Below are 12,551 nucleotides of genomic sequence, written 5' to 3' on the forward strand. Positions count from 1 at the left end.
CAGCCCCATCCCACAGGTAGTGCCACCACTGCTCCTCAACCCCCCAGGCCACTGGAAGCCTTTTGAGAAGACCCTTTACCAGCCCCATTGGAGATGCCTCCAAACCCAGACCCTTCCCAGAATTACTACTTGCTTTGCAGATTTAGGCTGCCTGTATATTTATTTTTGCCTGCATTTATTTGCCTGCATCTCTTTCTTTTTTTTTTTTCTTTTGTCTTTTCTGTTTGTCTGAAGTTATGGCTCAATTTCAGGAGTTAAAGAAAACTCAGTTTATAAATAGTTTGCTCAAAGCACTGCTTTCCAGAAACGACAGAAGTCAGCTCCCAGCGAGCGCCGCTTCCCCACGGGAGGGTCGCTGCGAAGGGAGGGAGGGAGGGAGGGAGGGAGAGGGGGGGGATTTTCATCTTTCCCACATCGTCTCCACAAACAACATCTAACCTTCCTGAGAAAGCTGGCAGGAGTATTTTGGGCGGCTGCTGGTATTGGGGCCAGCACATTTCCCTGCTCTGAGCATGACAGCAGAGCCGTGGTGGCCAGGGATGGCCCAACCAGAGCAGCTCTGTCCCTGCTCCACACGGGTCACTTCACCCCACGCCGGGCAGGGGAGATGCCCCCAAACCAACGTGACGTTGATTTTGGGAAAGAGCTGGTGAAAGGAGGAAATCCATGGGGAATTGTCACTGTTGGAGTGTCCCTGCCTCTCCTCCCAGCGTGGTGCTCCTCCTGAGCCCGAGCTGGTCACACGAGAGCCGAGCTGCTGCTCTTGTCACCCCTTTTAAGGCTGTCACTGTTGTCCCCAGAGCTGCCCGTGCTGCAGGGCTGGGACCCGCTCCAGGAGGAGGGCGGCTGCGTGCCCACCGCTCCGGAGCCACCCAGTGCCAACGTGCAGGGCTGTCCCCAGCCAGACACCCTTGTACCCTCAGACAAAGCCCCCTCTGGGCCCAGCAAGACCAAACCCCCGCCCCAGGACAGCGGGCTGGGGTGGAGGAGCCCTGTTTGCTGCCACTTTTACCCCAAACCCATCCCTTGCAATGGGCAAGGAGTGATGCAACCAGATACGAACCTTCAAAGGAGACGGTTTCTTCCAGGACAGGGTTCTTGGAGCAACCTTTAGAAAGGAGCATCTCGAGCCAGGCTGGCTCATCACGCCACGTGCTGCTTCCTGAAGGCATCCCGAAGGATTCGGCACTGGGAGACTGGGATCCAGCCCTCTGCCTCCACAGGAAGGGTCTCCCAGCTCCTTAGGGACAGGTCAGCAGAGGCACGGCTGGCTCTTACCCCATTTCATTTCTTTTCCCCCTTCATGGGCTAAAAAGCAAAAGCAGGTACATCATTTTAAAATCACTGGGAAGGGGGGGGGTTGCGGAAAAGTCACATAATTTGGATCAGGTTTTAAGGACACGAGTCATCAGGGCTGAGCTGAGTTGATGAGAAACATATAGGGTTTTTTTGTCAAAGAAGAATTTATGTCAGCCTGACTAATGGGAGCAATAACGAGAGTGTTCGGGATGAATCATTTAGCAGGAGCAGGACGGAGGGCACTGCTAATGGGAGGAACCTATAGCCGGGATTTTGGGAAGAACAGGTTCATCACAGAAGCCGACTGACACTGGAGGAAGCCGGGCAGATCCAGGCACATCCCGACAGCCCGATGCTCCACCAGCCTCTCGGCCGTTATCCCGGTGAGCCAGGACACTGGTACTACTTGTACAGCCCAATTTCCTTTCTGACCCCTTTTCCCTCGGTCAGATTTACTGAATGTCTAGTGCTGGCAAAGGTATAAAGCTGATTTTATACCTTTGCAATTCTCCAGGCTGAGGAACCCGGAGGTAGCTAGAGAGCAGCAGCGATGGGCAAACGCTGGCCTTGGGCTGCTGGTTTGTATTAACTGGAGAGCTGGCCTCAATTTGACTTCTTTGCCTTTTTTTTTTTTTTTTTGGAAGCTGCTAGTGGGCACATCTGCACCAGAAAACCACCAGTGCATCCAAAGATACGTCCTAAAAAACTTACGGTCAAGAAGCTGAGAGGTCTTCACGGCTACCCTGGAGCAAGCCCTCCTCTGGGTGATGGTCTCGTTGCTTCCATGGTACGTGGGGAGCCAGCGCTGCGGGACGGGGACTGTCCTCCCCCTGTGCGTCCAGAGCCTCACCTCTGTGGATCAGGAACCCTCAGGACTTCTGGTTCCTACAGCCAAGTGGAAAAAAGCACTGCCAATAACCAGGACCACCGCAGCAGAGATCACCGCCCACCATCCTCCGGGGACCCAACCCCACATCAGGGACCCAAAAAGACCCTGGATCCGAACACCTCTCCCTCCCTCTGCAGAGCTTCAGCTCCGCTGGTGGCTCCCAGCCCATTTCCCAGCCCAAAAGGCAGCACCTGATACCCCGTCCCTCCCGCCCCGGCTCCTGGCATCCTGAGGTTTCACGGGGACCTTCAGCTTTCAAACCACATTTCTGGCTCTCTGACCCCTGAAGCAAGCCAGCCAGGAAACTCGCACACAACCGGGCAATAAAACTCCTTAAATACCCATATTTCAAGGCACCGGATGCGCAAGAGCTGGCTCCCAGCGCCCCTCGCACCACCGGCCTGCGCAGCAATTATAAACACAAATATTTGCTGCAATCTGTTTTCTATCTCCGCATCCCTCCTGGGCTCGGCTCGCCCCTCCCAGCCCGAGGAACGCCGGCATCTGCTCCTGCTTAAAACACCCTTCTGCAAACCCGCCAGCTTGTTCCAAAAAGGAGGGAGATGGGGGAAAGACAGCGCTCGGCTTTGCTGGCTTTTGTGTTTTGTTGGGGTTTTTTTTGTTGTTGTTGTTTTTCTTTTCTTTTTTTTTCTTTTTTTTTCTTTTTTAAAAAAAAAAGGAGGGTTCATACTTCTCCCTCTCTCTTTCTGTTCCTGCTCAGCATGGAAAGTTTTGCTTCAGCTCGCCCTTGTGACTGGAAAAAGAGCCAGTTCATCGTAGCAGAACAAGGGGGCTGTTTCTTCTTCTTTCTTTTTTTACTCCAGAGTTCTTAGGAAAGCAGTTTTGCAGGGAGGCTTCCGCAGAAAGGCAGGAGCAAGGTCCCCAGGGAAACCCCTGGCAGTGACCTGGGCTTGAGAAGTGATGAGGACTAAGACGTGGTGGGGATTCAGCTCGGTGGGTTTGTTGGGGGGAGAGAAAAAAGTCTGGGAGAAGGGGAGAGGACCCCCCTGGAGGGGAGCAGCATCCCACAGCCGTGGCAGAACCATTGCCCTCCCCAGAGAAAAGCTGTGCTGGTGTTTGGGGCTGGCACCAGGGATGTTCTGCCAGGCAAAAGTGCCCGGAGGCATTTGTGGGTGTCCCCGGGTGTTTGCTGATGCACACACTCATGTGTGAGGGGAGGGCTCAGGGCAGGGGAGGTGACAGAATTTGCCCCAGGTCACAGCACGGGCTGTGTCAGAGCTGGAGTAGACGCTCCATCTGCTGAGACCTGGAATCCAGGGGTTTAACCCCAGGTCCATGTTTCTTCCCCTAGATTTCCCAGGACAGTTTGGGAAAGGTGATAGCCCTGTTTTTTTTGCTCCCCAGATTCCTGCCTTCCCTCTTTCCTGGTGAAACCCAGGAAGAGAAGAGCTTTGCACCAGCACCCAATTCCTGTGCTCTCAGCCTCTAACTCTGTGCTGTCAGAGGGGTGTCCAAGGGAGAAGGCAGAGCCAGCGTGTCCTCCCCCACTTCCCTGAGCTCTTCAGGGCCAGGCAGGGATTTCCATCCCCGGGATGTGACCTTCCCAGGATGGCTGGGCTTTGTGGCCAGCTTCCCACTGTGGGCACAGATGCTCCTGCCCCAGGTGCCTGCACTTGCAGAGCCAGAGACTGTCGCGACGGCAGGAGCTGGCACAAGCTGTTGTATGGGGACCCCAGGGGATGGTGACACGTCTGCGTCACGGATGACAACACCGAACGGCCTCAGCATCACTGCTCAGACCCTCCCCGCTGCTGGAAAACACCCCAGTGGCTACCAGAGGCTGCTCGAGCCTTGCCAGGCTGCCAGCGCTTGCCCTCGCTCTGCAAAGGAAGGAGCAAACAGGGAGCACAACGGGAGGCTTGTAAAACCCTGGGTTTTGCCCATAAATCCGTTCTGCCCCTTCTTCCAGCCTCACCCCAAGTGCTGAGCATCTTCGCCCCACTGCGGGGTTGATCCTCCAGCATCAGGGGGTACCAGCATCCCCTCTGCATCAACCCTCCTCCCCAGGATGGCAGGAGCCCCATCTCTCTGGGGGTGGGCATGGAGCAAGATGATGCTTTTCCAGCCGCAGGGGCAGGACCCAAGGGGCTGCAGTTATCAAAGGCGACAGCTATCGCTGAAAAGCGGCAGGAGGATGCAGCAGAGCCTGCCAGGGCTCTGCTCAATGAACCAGCCCCATCACTCCGAGCAGGATGCGTTTGTGCCCACTCCTCTTCCATCCCCATCCTTCCCCCTCCTGCAGCCTCTCCAGCAGCAAAGGGATTTCCCTGCGCGGGGCAGAGCGACCATCCGCTCTCGTGCTGCGTGTGCCGAGGCATCCCTGGCACAGCTCCCCTTAAAAAAGCATTTGGTAGCACTCGAGCTGGAGCAGCAGGAGGGGAGGGGGTGGCAGAGGGAGCTGAAATAGCTCCTGGCTCTTCCCTGCATCCCTCCACCCTCCTCAAACCTTCCCTGGCTGGGAACTGGATATCCCAACCCATCCCGGTCTCTCCAACAGATGCATTTATGGGCTTGTCATAATTGCAGGTTTCTATTTGATTACAAGGGAGGCATCAGACCCAAAAGCCACTGAAGTCCATGTGGACACCAAAATCCAACCCTGGGTCAGCTATAAATGGCCCAGCCCTGTCCACACAGCCTTGCAGGCTCTGAGTGCCACCAGGCTCAGGAAGGAGGTGAAGTCCCCTTCCCTGTGCCCTGGGCTTTGCTCTAAACCCCTGCACCACTCCAGGACCCAGCACAAACACCCCTGAGCCTGACCACTGGCTTAGATCCCATTTTTTCTCGAAAATAGGAAAGCTTGGAACACACCTTGGAGCCTGAAGAAGTTTGCAAACAACCCAGCCGCATTCTCCAAATCCTTTCCAGCTCTACAGAGGTATCGAAACGTTGACTAAGGAGCTGCACGTGATCTACAGGCAGATATAATAAAGAAGAAAGCAGGTCAGATTTTGGCTGCTCACCAACACAGCCACCATTTCACTGAGTCAAACTGAGTCTTTAACACAACTGCCAGCAGGAACCCGACACTGTCTGGGGTTCCCAGACCCACCTCCACCACATCTTCCCAAACCCCTCTTTGCCTGGAAAAGCTTGTGCAGGGGATGAAGGGGCTGCTTTAGAATTATAAAATCATTCAGATTAGGAAAGACCTTTGAGATCACTGAGTCCAACCATAAGCTTAGCCCTGCCAAGTCCACCACGAAACCACATCCCCCACATCTTCACATTGTTTAAATACCTCCAGGGATGGCAACTCAACCACTTTGCTGGGCAGAACTCTTTGGAAGAGTTCTTTGGGTCCAGAACCAAACCAGAGATTTCTCTGGATCCTCCCACATCCCTGTGGCTCCGGCTGCATCTCCCTGTGAATTTAGGGAGCCCTCTCTCTGCCCCAGCATCTTTCAGCTGGGTAAAGCCCGTGGGCTGGGCTCCCCCTCTTCTCTGGGAAAAGTAAAGTCCGGAATTAAATTATTAGTTTGATTAACATTTAGGGGGCAGAGAAGGGTGCAAAATCTGTGGAAAGTTGCTCTCAGGACCAGCAAGGCTCTCAAGGACAATCACTGCCGTGCTGGGGTTCTCCACATGCCCTGGGCTCCCCGCACCAGAGGCTGCATTTCCAGCCTGGAATTGCAATGGCTTGGAAAAGATGCAGACTCATATGGTTGGAGGTGGTCCCTGCCCGAGATGTCATCCCATGCCCCACTGAAGGGAATTATTGCTGGATCAGTGCAACAACAAGTTTTTTCCAGTGGTGTGGCTGCAAAGCATCACCTATTGGTATGGTAGAAAATCCTGCAGTGGACCAGAACCATCCAGCAGCATCCTCTCCCTGACTGAGGGCAGTAAAAATGCTGTAGAAGTAGGATAAATCACAGAAAAGAACACAAAAATGAGCTATTCTGCCCCCATGTAGGTTTTGCTGCCGTCCCTTAATATTCAGTGCCTGTAGATGAAGCAATTTCTGCACCAGGAAGGAATTGCTGGTATTAACCATCCTGCAGCGGGACGAAAAACCATCAGCAAAAAGAAAGGAGAAAGGACATTGTTTGAAAATCCAGACTCCAGGTTGGAACGAGTTAATCCCAGGCTGTGGCCGAGGTCCTCCCCAACCATTTCAGTAGGATTTCAGCCCCCTTTCAAAAGGGGATTTTGCAATACATTGACTTACATTGCAAAATGAAAAGTAATTTGGAGCTGAGAAATGGATTATGCTCTGCCGAGAAAGTGTTCGACTGGGGTCTTTTGACAATTTGGAAAGCTTTCCTTTTTCTTCTGAAAAACGTGTTGAAACAGAAATCTGTTGAAACCAATATTTTTCTATAAACACGCTGGGTTTCAACAAACCTCCATTTTTCAAGCAAAAACAGTTTGTCTAAAAATAACCAAGGGGTTCTGCTTGGGACCGGTCTCATTCCCACAGCACATGGGCAGATATTTCCCCCAAAATGTGCACTGCCCCATCACGGGAGGCATTTCCATGGCTGTGACTTGCAGCAAGGCCTGACCAGCAGCTTTTTGGGTGTCAGAGGTGGTTTTTGCAGTCAGAAGGGATGAAGCAGTGGCCGTGGGCAGGGAGCATCTCTCCAGCTTCTCGGGGAAGTCCCAGCAGGGAGGCAATAGCATCCCTCCTGCAAAGAGTGTGCCCAGCGCTGCAGCAGCTCCAGTCCCCTGTTCCAACAGCTGCTACTCTGTTTGGGGTTTATTTAAGGAAAATAAATAAATAAATAAAAAACCTACAGTTTTCACCTGAAAAGTGTTTGGCATCATTTAATACCCCCAGCTACTGGGACTCTCTCATCTGCAACCGTGAAAGCTGATCAAAGCGCAGCGGAGAGCCGCAGCAGCGGAGCCACGGATCGATGGGGCCACAATTACACATTGATTTTTTTTTTTTTTTTTTTTTCCCTAGGCAGCTACTCTCATGCCACCAGCATTCCCCTCCCTCCCGGCCCTCATCACACTCCATCTCCGCAAGACAAATCGGCAGGATGGGGTTGGGAGCAGGAATTTCCCTTGCTCGATAATCTCAGCCTTGAATTTTTCTTCAAGCCGTGGGGCAGGATCAGCAATGCTACTCTCATGCCACCGGCATTCCCCTCCCTCCCGGCCCTCGTCACACTCCATCTCCGCAAGACAAATCGGCAGGATGGGGTTGGGAGCAGGAATTTCCCTTGCTCGATAATCTCAGCCTTGAATTTTTCTTCAAGCCGTGGGGCAGGATCAGCAATTCCCCCGGCTGCCCCGAGCCCTGGCCCCTCTCCCATACTGGGGACACCAATCAGGCACGTTTCCAAAGACCCAGTAATTAACGAGGCACAGCCAAGTCTCCAAACTGGGGCACGAGAGGCATTATGGCAGGGGGCTCTGCCAGGGCTGGGGGTGGAAATATCAAGACATGGTCCCTTCCCCTTGCAGGGAGGATGCTGCGGCTCCAGCTGATGGAAGCAGATTCATGGCATCACCATATCAGCAGCCCTGCACTCTCCCCCCCCATTTGTTACCCTAATGGGGATTATTATAGTTATTATGGTCTCAGCAGCCAATGTTTATTGATTCTGACACTGCAGCGGTTTTAATCAGGGCTCCGAAACGCGCTATTATCGGCGCCAAAGGGTCATCAACACACAGAGCCACGGTGACAAGGACAAAAATAAAACCCCTGGCAGAAGGCGATGCTGGGTGGACAGGGAGGTCTCTGTCAGGGGGGCAGATGAGTGTCCCCAAACCAGGGTGCTGGCAGTGGCATCATGTCCCCAAAGCAGGGTGCTGGCAGTGGCGTCGGGGAGGACAGCGGAGTTGTGAGGTTTTCTCAGGAGCAAGTTGCAAACCAGGGAGCACCTGAGCAGCTGATTTTCACACCTCACACACACCCAGGCACAGCCGGCCGCCTCCGATTCGCCTCTTCCCCCCCAAACCCAGTGAGTCACCGGGAGGTTCTTATGCAATTGTGGGGAAAAAGCTCTAATTGCAGAGATAATGCCACGGGAGTGACACACGCCAGCACCGGGAGCTGTGGTGTTCGATTAGAGATTACCCACAGACGTATTTATAGAGCCTGCCTCCCATCCAACCCCTTCCAGCACGGAGCCAAGAGCCATCAGCCCTTTCCAGTGTCCCCCCCCACTTCCAAGAGCAGCAGCCCCTTTGATGGAAATCACCTGCTCCTTGCTTAAAGGAGCTCTGGGAGCAAGATAAAAAAATGAATAACGCTTAAAAGAGGAATAGCTAGAGATGGGGAAGGCGCTGCAGGAGGCAGTGGCTGGCCCTTCCTGTGCTCCCACTGCTGGTGCTCGTTAGCAGCACAGCACGCACGCGGCTTCGATCCGCTCAGCCATCATTAATTCATAAGCACAGCCATTGATTTTCGCGCATGTCCTCATGCAAGTTTCATCGTTGGAGCCACGTGAGTCCCCGCCGGGTGCGGGCATCGCCACGCACGGTGCCGGCAGTGGCGCGCGGAGCAGCCACCCAGGGAATGGCAAACCCAGCTTTGCTGCCCCAGGAATCCCCCACAAACTAATTAGCCTCTTGGCAAAGCCACCTAATGACCTGCCAGAGACCCTCTGCTCCTCATTCCGTGCCCGCTTACCTAAGAGATGCCCCACTGCAGCCCTGTCCCTCCGTCCGGGGAGTCCCTCTGTCCCCAGCCACCAGCACATACATCCTCTGTCTCTTCAGACACAAGGCAGTCCAGATCCAGGCAGGAGGTTCCTAGGGAAATGGAATAATTTGGGTTTGAGCAGACAAAAAAAAGCATTTAAGGCACCGAGCAGGACCCTGACCCACGTCACCCCCATCCCTGATCCACAGCCCCCACTGCTCCCCTCCCATGGAGGATCCCAAACCCCGGCACAGGGCTCTCCATCCCTGTGCTGAGTCAGTATGGGCAATTTGCTGGTCCAGAGGGAAACTGAGGCCACAGAAGTGTGTGAGGGACTGGTGCCCTCTCCTACGGCTCACTGAGCCCTTGGGAGATGCTCTTTTCACTCCCTGCCTCACTTTCCTTCCCCGACCTCACCCCCTCTTTGACACGAGCACGGAGAGCTGGGGTGAGAGGGAGCAGGGCCGGCAGCCCCAGGTTTGGGTGCGTGACCAGCTCATTTCAGAGCCCTTTTAGGACCCAAACCTCCTTTCATTAATGAGGGGATAAATCAGAATAATCTGCCCATGGACCTGGAGGAAACTCTCAGGAGAGAAAAGCCCAGCCCCAGGCTGTTCCCCCCCAGGGCAAAGCAATCACTTCTCCAAAGCTTCTACCTTCTGCAGCTGAACTCGCTGTGCCATCCCTGCCGTTACCGGCTCCGGGGAGGCGACAGGTCCCTGGTCCTCACAGGAGGGACCGTCTGGCATCTCCCGGGGAGCCACTTGGGATGCAGAGCCCGTCCCCGCTCTCGCCAGGGTCATTTTTTTCCCCTCTCTGCTTGGCTGGCCCGTGCAGACGCTTGTCACCCGCTCCAGTGTCTGCTGCAAGCCCCCAGCAGGGTGAGGGGGGGGAGAAGATGAGGGGTCCATCCTAGTGGGATTGGGGTGGGGGGAACATCCCTGGGTGCCCCCTCTCCTCCCCCCCATCACCTGGGTGACACTGGGAGGGGGAAAGCAGGGAGACAGGATGGAGAGAGCGCAGGCGATGCCTTTGCGATGTGCATCGATTCCTAATGTGCCCGTTGCCTGCCTGGCTCTTTGGGGAAGCATTAGGAGCTGATGCTTAGAAAAGCTGTCCACGGCCCACTGCAGTAAAACCCTCGATTACCTCACTGCCATGGCACACAGCCCGGGGGGAGGGGGGGGGACGGGGAAAGCAGGCACCAGGCTGGACCTCCCCAGCAGCCAGCATCCCTCCAGCCTCCATCCACATCACCCATCCCAGGGATGGGCACAGGGGGGAAAAAAACAACCAACAATGTCCTGGCCACACATTGGGGGTCTCCCAGTCCCCGCTACCCAAGAGGGTGCTGTTCTCTCTGCAAGGGCAAGCACATCCTGGGAAGTGGCCACCCTGGTCCCCACTACCCAAGAGGGTGCCATTCTCTCTGTGAGGGCAAGCACATCCTGGGAAGTGGCCACCCAAATTCCCCCCACACACTGGTCCATCATCTCCTACCTGCCTGGGTGCAAATGTGGCAGAAAGCCCCCACCCAGCAGCCATGGAAAAACACAGCTCCTGGGCTGGGAGCCCCAAAATCCCCAGAGGGAAGTGCCCCCCCCTCCCCACAGGGGCTGGCCCAGCTCTTCAGAGAGCCCAGCGGTGCTGCACAATGGCTTTGGCTCTTAAGTAGAGAGGTGAGGGAAAACAAAAGCTCTCCATCCAGCTGAAAGCACCAGGGGAGTGACAGGTAGGTAGAAATAATTACCCAAATTGGAATTTGGGGTAATTACCTTCTGCGTTCCCACAATTTTCCCTGTGGGGAAGCCTTTCCACAACCCCCCGATAAAACAGATTTATCACCAGCTGAACACCAGGTCCTTTCCCTGTAATCTTCAAACTCAAACATGTATTTCTCTGATCATAAATTAGCAATACTTGCACTCGCTCTCTCAAAGCTGTTTCTCTCTTCCCCCTCTCCAGGTTTTCCACATCCTACAGAAACGGAAGATCCAGGCTCCGGCTGGTTATTTTAAAAGACGGCGATCAATCAAGGCTTTGCCAAGCTCAGCTCTCCTCCTCCTGCTCGGGGTCCACGGCACACCAACACGCCGGCTGCTGCCACGTCAAGCTCTTCCTTTGGGGTGCATCACCCCTAAACCCTCGTGGGGCCACCCCTTTCATGCTTGGAAGAGTTTGGCTTCAGGTCACTTAAATAAAAAATAAAATATCTAAAGCCAGGAGTGAGGAAGCCCTGAGCTGGGGAATTTTTTACTATGAGGGTGGTGAGACACTGGAACAGGTTGCCCAGGGAAGTTGTGGCTGCCCCATCCCTGGAGGGGTTCAAGGCCAGGCTGGAGGGGGCTTGGAGCAACCTGCTCTGGTGGGAGGTGTCCCTGCCCAGGGCAGGGGGGTTGGGACTCCATGATCTTTGAGGTCCCTTCCAACCCAAACCATCCTATGATTCTATGAATCCCCAGCCGGGGAGACCCACACACCCAGCAGGACACTGGTCCTTGTCCCAGCAGCCCTGGCAAAGCCTGGCTGGCAGTATGGAAAAGCCATCCTTATTGGCATTTTTCCTCCATTTCTGCCCAATTAGATGGCTTGGTGTGTGCATGGAATGGGAGATGGTGCAGGAACGGAGAGTCACCTTGGAAATGATGCTGGAGAAACTCTTCCCTCGGCAGCAACAGGCCAGGGCTGCCCAGGGGGCAGGACCCAGTTGCCCTTGGGCTGGGAGCAGCATCAGGGTGGGAATTCCCCAGTTTTAGGGAGACACCAACCAGCTTTCAACCCACCCAGGGAGGTGACACTGTCACTCCTGGCTGCAGCAGGGATATCAGCTCACATGCCACCACCTCCAGCATCCTCCAGACCAACCACATCTCCCTTGGAGAGGTTCTTCCAGCAGAGACTCCCCCACCACCACCACCACCTCTCCATCACCCCTGGCCTCCCTGCAGCCCCCCAACCCAAACCCAGCCCCCTCCGACCTCTTCCTTCTGCAGGAACTGGGTTAAGCTGGGGGGAGCCCCCCTCCCGGGGGACACGTGCCTCCCCTCACAGAGCCTTTCCCCGGCGTCAGGGCTCCTGTTGACAAGACCTAACGCAACGTTGCTAATAATAACTGTGTCTTGGTTGCATCTCCCATCCCGGAGCAGCTCACGGCAAGGAGTCCCAGAGCGGGGTGGAGGAGAAGAGCTGGGAAAGCCCCGGGGTGCTGCAGGCACCCCCTGCCCTCTGGAGACCCACAGTCAGCTGCAGGGAGGGGGCTGATTTTTTCCACAGATTATTTTGATGCTAAACATTCACAATTTGGGGGGAGGGGGGTGTGAAGGGAAAGAATGTGTTTTTTTTCTTTCTCTTCCTTTTTGCTGTGTTTTTCCTCCTCCTTTTTCCAGTGGCGAAGTGGAAAATGGGGAGAGGAAAAGCCCAAGCAGGTTTTTTTTTTTGTTTGTTTCCCTCCTCCCTCTTCTATTTCCATTGTCAAGTTTCCCTGAAGGGGCCAGGGCAGCTGTCTGCACCCCAGTGATAATTCATGAACAGCCCTTTCATCTCCAGAGCCCTTGCAGCTCCCATCTAATGAATCCCAGCACTGGGATCCTTTAAAAATATTATAAAAAAAAAGTAATAAAAGGGGCAGATCTGAAAAATGAGCAGCCACACAGCTCTCCCAGCTTGGCTGCTATTAATTACTCCATTAGTGTTAGGGATGCACAACCTCTCGGACCCTAAGGCACCCATTGGGACTTC

The 12,551-nt window shown here is 54.6% G+C and overlaps 1 long non-coding RNA gene across 1 annotated transcript; it reads right to left on the minus strand.

Annotated features, from left to right (window-relative positions):
• Positions 1–398: 398 nt before the first annotated feature.
• On the minus strand, positions 399–2,644 carry LOC106895808. The gene is made up of 3 exons (XR_001413513.1): positions 2,530–2,644; positions 2,011–2,184; positions 399–1,308 (listed from the first exon to the last, which is right to left on the minus strand). It is a non-coding gene; the product is annotated as an uncharacterized LOC106895808 (long non-coding RNA).
• Positions 2,645–12,551: the final 9,907 nt, after the last annotated feature.

This window comes from Calidris pugnax, unplaced genomic scaffold (assembly GCF_001431845.1).
Source record: "Calidris pugnax isolate Ruff unplaced genomic scaffold, ASM143184v1 scaffold215, whole genome shotgun sequence".
In the NCBI taxonomy this organism is placed as follows: Eukaryota; Metazoa; Chordata; class Aves; order Charadriiformes; family Scolopacidae; genus Calidris; species Calidris pugnax.